Below are 10,554 nucleotides of genomic sequence, written 5' to 3' on the forward strand. Positions count from 1 at the left end.
TATGGGGCCCGAATACAATGATTTGTAAAATTTCCCCAGCAATGCGTTAATCCAAGCTGGGTCAGTCCTTACTTCCCCATACTTCACTATAACAGATAATGCCTCAACGAGAGGAAAACTTAGCATTTTTAAACGTCCCTTCTATCACGGCTACTCCAGGATCCACACGACCCTTCTCCTGATCTCACTCGAGTGTTCCGGCCTTCTGTATCTGGGTGACCCTGAAAAGCTTGATTCTGGCTGGTCCATCTTTCCTCCGTTTCAGGTCTCCTGGGCCGTCGTTCATGCAATTTCAGGCTTTCAGCTGGGAGTTGCGCCACAAAAGACTCAGCTTCTGACGGATTGTTAAATTCGTGTTGGACGCCATTTTGTGTCTTGATTCTCAGCAGCGCTGGATATGCGAGTTGGAATTGAGCATTTTTAGCCGCCAGAGAAGAGCATAATGGGCTGAATAATTTGCGCTTCTTCATTACCGCCACAGAGAAGTCGGCAAAAAGAAGAACTTTCTGACCCCTCAGAAAGAGTGGGGCCCGTAAGTTCCGGTAGGCGCGTAGTATCTCCTCTTTATCTGCATAGTTCAGATGCTTAGCGATCACTTGCCTCGGTCGCTGCGCTGCTTCTGTTGTTATCCCCACACTGCCATTTACTCCTTGGGGGCCTATCCGGTGTGCTCTTTCCACCAACTTACTGGGACCCACACCAAGAGCGCGAGGTAAGTCTTCCTCAAATATTTTGCACAGGGAGCCTCCTTGTACATCCTCTGGGAGTCCCACCAACCGTAGGTTACTGCGTCGTGAACTATTTTCTAAGTCCTCAATCCGATCAGCCAGGGTAGCGGTTAGCTGTTCAAGATGTTGCTGTGTATTCATCATGGCTACTGTTGATTCTTTTCCCGCCTCTGTTCGCTCTTCGAGCGCTGATATGCGCACTTCATGGTCCTGCACTTTCCTTTTGACCTCCGTAAGTGTGGCCTGTATGGCTGCCGTCAATGTATTGACCAGGTCTGTGGCTAGGCATTTCGCCACCTCTCTAGCTGGCAGCTGGTAATCCACATCACCCACCTTGGATTGTGCAGTCTCTGAGAGGTGGGTTTCAGGTCGGGCCATTTGCTGCGCCAGGAGGGTCTCTTCTGCAGCGGTTGCCATGTGAGACTCTGGGGACGGCATTCGCAGGTAAGGAGTGCACGTGCCGCCGGTCTTCGGGCGGGGAGATGGGCACGGTTTCTAGCTGCTTCGTAACAGGTACCGCTCCATATAAATGTGGCTCCTCTGTATTGTTGGTGGCTCCAGTTATTCGGGCCACCGAGCTGCTCTTGGCATTGATCTGGAGCGATGAGTGGCGGGGGTCGGACGGTGCGCTCTAGCACGCGTCTGTCTCCATCAGCGCCGGAATCGTAAGTCCAAACATTCCCATTTTATTAAGGTGTATCCATATAATTGGCACACCCTATAGTACTTTACAGTTGCTCATAGAGTTGCTATAACTAATTTTAACTGCTAATACTGACATATCTAAATTTCCTTTTAGTTGGACATGTGTGTAACAAGATGAGTAGCTATTCATAATTTTAAAACATTCAAAAGAACTTCAATATCTACAATAGATTCTATTAATACATACTGAATTTTTATTATTTTATTCAATTGTAACAAACAATGTTTTGCTTCTCTTTTCTCTCCCCATCCACAAAAAATAATTGAAGGTTTAACATTGCTTTTGAAAACATAACACCTGGTTTCTCAGACTCACCAGTGGAAAAAAGTGTTTTTGTTGCTGACCCATAGTCTTATATTGCCTTCCGTGATCCGCATCAGTAAAAATCAACAGACATGTTTCAAAATTTTTTTGTCCTGTTGGAAAACAATAATAACTGGTTCAAGAATTTCAACCACATTTCATGACAGTTTATAAATATAACCAGTGGCACTCTTCCCTGACTTTAATTGCTAGAACGGCTTAATTATATGGAAAATGAGCTTCCTTAATAGAGCTCATTAAATTATACATTATGGGTTCAAATGTATACATTGCATAAATGCACTCACAGTTTTATGTATGAGGAAGTAGAAAGAAATTGCTTAAAGGAAAAGTGCCATCAAATCCACATTGGAAAAATACATGAAAATCATAAGATAAATGGTTGAGTCTTCTGATTTAGTAAGCCTAATGGCTTTTCCATGATTACATTTTTTACCATTATTGGAATGTATCTTGCACAACAAAAAATATTTCAGTTTTGGACAAGTATTTTAAGAAATGTGTTTGTTTTTCATTATTAATATTACTTTCTTAAGGTTTAATATGGTAACAATGTGTTTTTAGTTACAATTTTTACCAACAACTTTAATCCTGTTATAGACCATACAGATGTAACACTGGTAAACATGAAGCAAGTTAACTATTTGAATCACACACAAACAGGGACAGTTCTCTGCATTACCTAATACTACAGACTTGTCTGGTCTGGTTAACTGGTGCAACATCTTTAAAAATTTCCAAATTTTTATGAGGTTCCTCCTATGATTTATATTCCTTTACCAGAATTGTAAATGTAACATTTTGAGCTACTGTGTGTCCCCGGAAATAAGACAATCTTATATTAATTTTTGCTCCAAAAGAGGCACTAGGTATTATTTTCGGGGATATTCCCCCGTTAATTATAAACAAATAAAAACATTTTTTATTTAAAAACTGTCAACAACTCTTATAACAGTCCAAACCCTGAATTGCATGAAGCAATTATGAACAAAAAGCAAAGTTTTTTCAAAGACAGACATATCATCATTTTATGAAACTTCATCATAACTGTCCAAACCCTGAATTTCATGTCAAATTTCTTGTGACTCCATTTATTTTAGATATATTTGCAAATTTGTAGCTGAACTCTAGCTAAATGATATACTAATACTAATGTATGGTGTGGTTTGAGATATAGCAACCACTGCCACTAGGTCTTATTTTTAAGAGATGCCATATATTTTTAAACTTGAAAAAAATTGCACTAGGTCTTATTTTAGGGGCTTATAAAAGGATTGTTAAAGAGTAGCACTTTTTTTTCCACAAATCAATAGCTCTTAAAGATGTAAAACAACTTTGCCTTTTATCTTTGTTACCTACATATAGCAGTTTCCTTGCTATAGCCCTTAGGTTACCTCAGTGTTGCAATGGCTGCTTTCTCTGACTATGTTAACAAGCCCTGTGAGTCTGTATTTGCTTATCTGAAGGTTTCATGGGAGGTGAAGGGCTGTTGATCCTTGTTCACAAAGGAGGAGGTCATGAGGCACAGTTCTCTCTGTGTATGTAGCACAGCTTGATATGTTCAAGACTGTGGATATAGATGTCTCCTGCACAGAATAGTGAGGTCCTTCTCAGTCCGTCCATCACAGTCTGTGATTCTACAGAACTTTTTATGTCTCTCATATTGCTCCCCTCTCCCATTTTGTCATCGACACTTTGTGCACTGTGCAGTTAAGCTATTAACCCTTTGTGCTCACACAGCACAGGCTATAGACTGCATGTAACTGGTTTACTCAAGAAAGAGAGAAACATAGGCCAAGAAAGTAGTTTCCTTTAAAAAAATATATATTACTATTGTCACTTGTATTTTATTTCTAAAAGAGAAACATATCAAACATTTAGTTATGCATTAGTCATAACATTTATCCAAAATCCAAATGGTCCTTCAGAATTCAGAAAAAAACATAACTTTTAATAATGAGTTCCTAAAATCAGTCAACAAACCAGCAAGAGAAAAAACTCTCTGAGCAGTGGCACAATCAACCTGATGCTGCATCAGCTAATCACCAGTAAGAACACATACCTGGTGGACTATGTCCAACATTGCCCATGAAGGTTCAGGAGGCCAGGAGTACAGGTGTATTTCAATACTCTAGATTGAGGTGTGATGCAGAACAAGTTCAGGTGAAAAGAGGGTAGGAGAGACAGGATGGCGGGGTGCATAACATGTAAGCTCCAGGGTGCATAGGAACAGTTAATGTTGGGCGGTAACCTGAACAGACCTTAAAGTAGTAGCTGGGGCCTTGGTTTCCCTTAAAGTCCTAACCTCAGAGACGCAGCCCAAAACAGCTGCCACCTCAACCGGCAGGCAACGCACATGGAACGATTGTGCCGCTCATTGATCACCCTCATCAGTAAGGCACTGAGCTGAATCTGTGATACTCCCATGTTTGGATTGAAAGACACAGTCACAATCCATTACACTCTACTCTCATTATTGCTATGAGATTTAGTGGTCATTTATCATACCCCTGATAAGCCTTTGTAGGTGAAATATGGCATGTAGGGTACATATTGACCTCGTGCTAACAATTCTGGGCATATCTGACTGTGAATTTTAGAATCTCTGATCCTTATATGGGCACACTATTATCTATTTCTCTCTTGGTGCTATAGCCTAGGGATAGTTTTCACGATTCAAGGGACAGGTTGCCTGCTGGTTTGGGTGTCAGCTGTCTAGGGCTGCGGCTCCGAGGTTAGGACTTTTAGGGCAACCTAGGCCCCAGCCACTACTTTAGGGTCTGTTCAGGTTTCCGCCCAACATTATCTGTTCCTATGCACCTTGGAGCTTACATGTTATGCACCCCGCCACCCTGTCTCTCCTACCCTCTTTTCACCTGACCTCAATCTAGAGTATTGCCATACACCTGCACTCCTGGCCTCCTGAACCTTCATGGACAACATTGGAAATAGCCCACCAGGTATGTGTTGTTACTGGTGATTAGCTGATGCAGCATCAGTTTGATTGTGCCACTGGTCCTACACTCTTTCTCTCTTGCTGGTTTGTTGACTGATTTAGGAACTCATTATTAAAAATTATGTTTTATGAATTTTGAAGCACCGTTTGGATTTGGCTCTTGCATCCAGTTGTGCTGACAGGGCTGGGCTCCCCTCCTTTTTGTACCTTTTAGTCTTAACATTTACCTTCATAATTTGGTGGCTTGGGTTAAATAAAGTTAATTGTTGGTTCATTTTTGTCGGGTTATATTAGTATTAATGTCATAACTGAAAGAACATGGCATTTCTTGAATTGTTTTGCAATTTCACAGTGATTTTTTCCTTCATGGTAGATTTACAGTGAAATGTATACCTTTTGATATAAGCACAAAAAAAATCTTCATTTTACCATATTCTTCATACTACCATGTATGTAGTTTTGGGTGGTGTCATTTTTTGTGTGACTTTTGATAATATTTTCATAGCTACCATTTTAAGGACTGTGTGGCATTTTGATCACTTTTAATATAATTTTTTTATATTTTTCAAAATGGTGAAAAAGTTTCATTTTCAACCATGGATGCTATGTTCCGTTCCGGAGCAAAACACCAGGAAAAAACATATAGATAGATCGGACAATTTGGAATGTGGCAATACTTAACATGTTTATGATTTTTACTGTTTCTTTATATTTATATCAGTTCTATGGAAAGGTAGGTGATTAGAATTTTTTATTTTTATTCTAATGCAAATTTTTTTCAAGCTTGAAAAAGATTCGCATTAGAATCGAAACATTGCCCTTTTATGCCTGGATGATGTACCAATAAAGACTTCTTCGCATTTTTAATCTTCGTTTCTGTGGCTTTCTCCTTCCAATATTCTATATATGAATGCCTGAACTTCCTGCTGCGAGCACCAACCCCTAGGAGGAATTACTGTGGATTGATGCCCCCTCTCTCTATTTTCTGTAATACAGATGCAGCCATCTTCAACTTTAATATAATAACACACTACTTTATGTTATCCAACAGCAAAACCAATTAATACAAATATTGAGAAAGGTAATGTTTGGGTTAAATTCTATTTACTTGGAAAATATATGTGGAAAAAAGCAGTAGGGAAAATTATAGCATTACATTCATGTGTAGATCTGAAGGTCTTTTGAGGGAGTAAAACTCTTTTATAACTTTTCTGTAGGTTATTCAAAGGTCTTCTCATAACAAAGCATGATTCCTTGCACTACAAAAAATGAAAATGTGTTTTGAGAGGGTTGTGGGTGTTGTTAAGAACTTTGTAATTACAATTAATATAATGATTACTTTTATTTACTTTATTATTAATGATATTCATTAAATTATTGTACTTTTACCAATTACATGTGAGCTTAATCAGCCGACTGAAACTTCATTCAATATTCAGCATTAAAATAAATCCAGGAAAACATGAATTAATAATTAATAAGCAAATCAGGTACTTGCAGGGGTGGAAATAACAAACTAGAAGAAAAGTAATGTTTAAATATTATTTCAAGGGCAGCAAAAGGGAAAACAATATGCTTACAAATAAAAACATAAGAAAGAAACAAAAGAAATGATGTACGGGAAGTGAAATGTCAGTGAAAATAGGGAACAGATACACACAAAAAAACAGTATAACAGCAAAACACGGAATAATATCAGTGGTTTAGCTAAATTTCATTCTAATTATTTATATTGGCTTTTCAACTGCTGCCCATTTGCCAAATTCACAATGGGAGGTACCATCGCTCGGTGAGCGTTGTAGAAACAAATGCCGAAAAACTTGCCAAAAATGTTAGTTATTCTGCAGTGAAATTTTAAAAATATATAAAAAACTATATAAATGAGGTATCACCGTAATCGTAGTGATCTATAGAACAAAGTTAATATGTTATTTTTATGGTATGATCAAAAAATGCAAAAAGAAAGGAAACCAAACTTTATGATATTTTTCCTACATACATTTAAGAGTTAATAAAATCTGATCAATGAGCTAATGACCAGCTAAAATGAAGTATTTATAAAGTGCATCTAATGTAGCAGAAATAAGCCCTTATATGTCCAAATTAAAAATAATAAAAATAAAGATTGTATATCTCATAAAAAGGGACAATACATAATCTTCTCTAAATGGCGCAGCTTCCATTCAATGCCCTGGTGGCCATACAGCAGTTTACCACCACATATGGGGGATTGTCACACTCAGGAGAAATTGTATATCAAACTTTGTGGAGCATTTTGGTACTTTATCCACTGATAATTTGTACATTTTTTTAAAAACACATTTATTTAGCCAAAAAAATTGTAAATTTCAAAATTGCATCCGATTTAGTTTTATCCCCCTGTAAGACAACTAAAGGGTAAACAAACTTCATGAATGTTGTTTTACATGCATTAAGGGGTTTAGTTTCTATAATTGGGTAATTTATGGGCTTTTACTTTTATTTAGGCCTGTTAAAATGACTTGAAATCTGAGCAGGTCTCTCAAAAGCGTGATTTTGTGTTTTTTATGAAAATGTGAGAAATCGCACCTAAAGTTCAAAACCCCATAACATCTTACAAAAATGAGAGAATGCATAAAAAACCATGGAGACATAAAGCAGACATTCGGTTAATGTTAGTTATCAAGTTTTTTTGCTGTTATGACTATGTATGGAAAAAGTAGAACATTTTCAATTTCAAAAATCAACACTTTTTCCAAATTTTCACCAAATATCCATGACACATACAAATTTTTTTAACTAACATGAAGTACTAAGTGTCACGAGAAAACTTATAAAGAGTTCCGAAGTTATAACCACTTATAGTGACACAGGGCAGATTTGAAAAAAAATGGTCCGTGTCAGGAAGGTGAAATTACTGGTTAACATTGCTTTGATAACATCACACCCGAACTAACAATCATGTTTCATCAGTTTTTTGGCGGACCCATAGAATTCTATTGCCTTCTGTAATCCGCATCGGTGAAAAAATTAGGGCATGTTTCATTTTTTTTTCAAGGAAAACAGATCAGTGAAAGAAAAGTCAATGTAAAAACATCCATAGAAATCAATGGATTTGTGAGGCATCCAAGGAAATCACTGCACCACGGGCATGAAAAATAATGCCAATGTGAAAGAGCCCTTAGTGAATAAAATCAAGCTTATTTATCAATATGTTTACAAAAGTAATTAGCACCGAAAAAACTGTCTGTGCCACACTAAGCAAGGGTCTTCCACAGTTTTTAGAAGCTTTTACAACTAGTGGAATAAGGAATGTGTAGCCTATAAAAAAGTTGTCATGGCTTTGAGCCAAAACTTTGGTGCAACATAAATTTTGCTAATGCGAAAAAGTTTAGCTTCAGCTTTCTGTTGTAAACTAAGCCAACTAGTAGGTGGTACAAAGTACAACTGGACAGTCTTACACAATGCCATATTTATCATCCAGCATCAGTGATAAGGTGATAAACGTGTTCCAGAATAAGGCTTAGTAACATATCTCTGCACTCTTTTAACTCATAACACTTTTGATAAATCTGCCCCAACATTTATATGTGAGGAAAACTGACAAAAATAAAAGAGAATTTCAGTTGAGGCTAAAATATGAAAAATACCTGCTGCCACTTTTTGTAGTATTAGTTTTTCGATTTTTGGTAGTAGAACCTCCCATATCCAAGCTGCATCTAACAAATACCTGCTCCATTATGCACCCCCTAAACACTACTTACAGCTTATATGTTTTAAAGGCTCCAATTTGTTTAGTCAAAACATTTTTAATTACCGCAAATGTGAGTACAATTATAGCAATCATCTATGTCTTTTGTGGTACTCTGTGCCATTTATTTCTGGATTTTATTTATGCAGCATGACACTTAAATAGATTAGTAATTATGTTCCCTTATTATAAACAGGAAAAGGTAAAGTTTTAATCTTTTATTTTTAATCTTGTCTTCCAAAGGGATACATACAGTATTATCTTGTTGTGAAATGTGCTACAACTCTCTACAGAAACTCTGGGATTAATAGACACACTAAACCAAGATTCTGGAACTGCAATGTCCCAGAACATAGTAGTTATAAAAGATTTGGCATTTTGTACTTTTGGTGACATGTTCTATTAACTTTCCAAGTAATTATATCTAGTATCCATGTAAAAATATTTAAATATCTTTTATAGGGATTAGTGGATGCATTGAAGTTTGGGTTCTGCCAAGTTGATGATGTTATGGGGAGCAAGGTTCCTCTGCAAAATGGCAGCAATCGCAGTGGCATTTAAGGAGGTTTTTTTTAAATGCAGAAAAACTTTATTGGAAAACTTGTTGACAAGCACAGCCAAGTGTGCTTACATAGTTGTGGGTAAATATTTCATTCATTTTCATTTTCTAAGGGGATGTTAAATTTATTTTACAACAGGATAAGAAATTTAGCGCAGAGCTGATTGGTAGTTTCCATTGAGGAGATATCTTAGCTGCTCTCTCCCATGGTGTGCTTGTTGAACAGGTACTCGCCCATGCCGTTCTGGGGTCCCCCAAGGCGCTTCAGGTTGGTGATGTAGTTTCCAAGCTGCTTAATAGCCTTCACCTGTTCTTCCAGGTACTCAGATTCCAAGAAGTCACAAAGTTGAGGGTCCACCTTGTCAGAGGCCAATTTGTGAAGGTCCAGAAGGGCCTGGTTCACGGTCTTCTCTAGCTGCAGAGCAGCCTGCATGGCCTCCAGGGTGTTGTCCCACTCATCACGCTCAGGTTTCTTAATGTCCTGTAGGACAACACGACCCCCCATGCTTATTCTGGTACTTAATAAACTTCTCAGCATGTTCCCTCTCCTCATGGGTCTGCTCTTTGAAGAACTTATCCACATCATCACTGTCAAAGTAAAATGACATGGAGAGGTAGGCGGCCTTGCAGTCACGGGGGAAGTTCTGGGGCATCTAGGATTCCATTGCGGTTACATGATGATTTTGCTGGCACAAAAGGTCACAAAAATGTTTCAGTGCAGGAATAGATGAGGTTGAAGGAGGCGGAGGACTCAGAAAAGGTTACGTTCAATCACTGTTGAAGCAAGAACTTTACTCGGAGTCAAGAATGGTTTGGCATTTAAGGAGTTAACACTCACATTCAATGTCAGAACTGATCCTGAGTTTTCTGACTGAAGTCCTGGAACAATTATAATTTTTAATTGATAATCCTGGGTAATTATACTTCTAAATTTATTCCAGTAGGTAACAAGTATAGACGGGCTAGATTATACCTTGCGTGGCTTACAGCTACAGTTAAAAGGACTATTAATGAGAAAAAGAGGGAATTCAAAAAATATAATATAAATCTGACGGGTAATCTGAGTCTTTCAATACTTACAAAAAAATTACCAAAATCTGTAAAAAGGAAATCAACTCAACCAAAATACAAAATGAAAGACAGGTGGTTAAAGATAGCAAAAGAAATCCCAGGAAATTTTTTAAGTATATCAATGCAAAAAAAAAGGGTCAGAACAGGTTTTACCCCTTTATTCTGAACACCCGGCATCGGTGACTGGAGACCAAGAGAATGCGGAGATAGTTTTTTTAGCTACGTTTATACAATAGAAGAAAGATCTTCTGACGTGGGTGGTGCCAGTGCGGGTCATGCATCCTGTAATATACTAGACTGGCTGAATGAAGACACGATCCAAATGAAGCTCAATAAAATCAATGTGTACAAGGCTCCTGGACCCCAGAGTTCTTAAAAACTCAGTTCTGTTATTGCTGTACCGCTGTCTAAAATCTCCAGGGATTCCATAATGTCTGGTGGGGTGGCAAGTGACTGGCACAAGGCAATGTGGTGCCAATT

General features: G+C 37.8%; 1 pseudogene; it reads right to left on the reverse strand.

Moving 5' to 3' along the window:
- Positions 1 to 9,141: 9,141 nt before the first annotated feature.
- Positions 9,142 to 9,668, reverse strand: LOC140068921 (ferritin heavy chain B-like; annotated as a pseudogene).
- Between the last annotated feature and the right edge of the window lie 886 nt (positions 9,669 to 10,554).

The sequence above is a fragment of the Engystomops pustulosus genome, chromosome 7 (genome assembly GCF_040894005.1).
Source record: "Engystomops pustulosus chromosome 7, aEngPut4.maternal, whole genome shotgun sequence".
Classification (NCBI taxonomy): Eukaryota; Metazoa; Chordata; class Amphibia; order Anura; family Leptodactylidae; genus Engystomops; species Engystomops pustulosus.